The 1,566-nt window shown below is 41.3% G+C and overlaps 1 non-coding gene across 1 annotated transcript; it reads right to left on the reverse strand.

Annotated features, from left to right (window-relative positions):
- Positions 1–1,056: 1,056 nt before the first annotated feature.
- TRNAT-GGU (transfer RNA threonine (anticodon GGU)) lies at positions 1,057–1,128 on the reverse strand. Its single transcript has one exon. It is a non-coding gene; the product is annotated as a tRNA-Thr (tRNA).
- Between the last annotated feature and the right edge of the window lie 438 nt (positions 1,129–1,566).

Raw genomic sequence — 1,566 nt, forward strand, 5'->3', positions numbered from 1 at the left:
ATTCCGCCCCCCTAAATAATAAACAAAATAAATAAATAAGTAAATTTCCAGCCTATGAAAAGTACCTTTTATCTCATTAGAAATCAGAGCGCAGCAAAGTCTGTAGATAATATAACTCATCCATCCGATTGTCTTGTTGGAACAGTGAAGGTTTTAGAAACTGAAATAGTTCATCACATATTTTCGGCAGTATTAATGAAATGGATCATAACCTGTTAGGGTAGGAAATGAATGTGATGCTCTCTTCACTGCTGAGGAGCAGAGGATCTCTTGGCATAAACAGTAGGCACTAAACCAGCACAAACCTTTCCCAGCAGAGCTGTGAAACTGAAAATAAATGACATCTTCAGGAGAAGCAGTTCAGTGGGAAACCCCTCACAATTACTCCTTCCCCCTTTAAACGCATTGCAAAGGTAAATTGACTTTGAAAATGGTCCATAGGCAACATCAGCTTGATTCAAACAACTGGCTTTGTACTGGGAAAATAAGAGACTCTTCCAAGCAACATTTGGGTCGCCAACAGCTTCATTTCCATTTGCTTTTACCTAATACGTACTGTTTATTTCTGTTGTTTGTGATGATATTATATTTGTTTGCATTGGGTTTGATGCAAGCGCATTGGGGATCTGGTGCCCTTACTGTAAAATGGCAGGAGGCCGTGGCAGAGACATCCAGGCTGTGATGCCCTGTAGGTGCACAGCTACCAATTGGCACTGCTGTCTGTTCAGCAGCCACGGAACTTCTCCTCCGAGTCCTCCTGATGCTCTGTGGTAAAGTTGCTGATCCCCTTTCAGTGATGCATAGCAATGACAGGAGAAGGAAGCCAGAGGCACCACAGTTTGTATCTCAGGCAGAGAGCTGCTTCATTGTCAGCAAGGTCTATGAACACTTGAGTCGGTTTCTGCGTCAGCTAATCACTCACTAGACATGAACACATGAAGCTGCCTTGGACTGAATCAGACCATTGGTCCATCTGAGTCAGTATGGTCTACTTAGGCTGACAGTGGCTCTCCAGGCAGAGGTTTTTCACATCACTTACCACCTGATCCATTTAACTGGAAATGCCGGGGATTGAACCTGGGACCTTCTGCATACCAAGCTGATGCTCTACCAATAAGCCACATCCCCTCCCTCCTGCGGATGTAAATAAGGTACCAGCTTCCACCATTGTCTCATTATGCCTTCCAGTTAAGACACTGGGACCCCCATCTCTTGGAACGGTCTTTGCTAAATGACTGGTTGGGGAATCATTGCTATTCTATAATACACAAGGTTTTTGATGAATTTAACACTGAAAAAGGACCAACCCTTTAAAAACTGCTGAGTTAATTTAAAAATAAAATATTAAATTTCCTTTACGCCTCTAATTTTGCACTCCATAGTAAGCAAGAGTGAAAGTGAAGTGAGGCAAACTAATGAAACTTTTTAGCAGTGTACTTAGCTTAATGTAATTGAAAAAAATCAATGCACTTCAGTCTGTCAGTTAGTAATCTTGCGTTTAATTGAATAACATGCCAAGTATTTTAATATGTTTACTAATGAAAATAGAATAAAGCAGTCAAGTAG

The sequence above is a fragment of the Eublepharis macularius genome, chromosome 1 (assembly GCF_028583425.1).
Source record: "Eublepharis macularius isolate TG4126 chromosome 1, MPM_Emac_v1.0, whole genome shotgun sequence".
NCBI classification, from domain to species: Eukaryota; Metazoa; Chordata; class Lepidosauria; order Squamata; family Eublepharidae; genus Eublepharis; species Eublepharis macularius.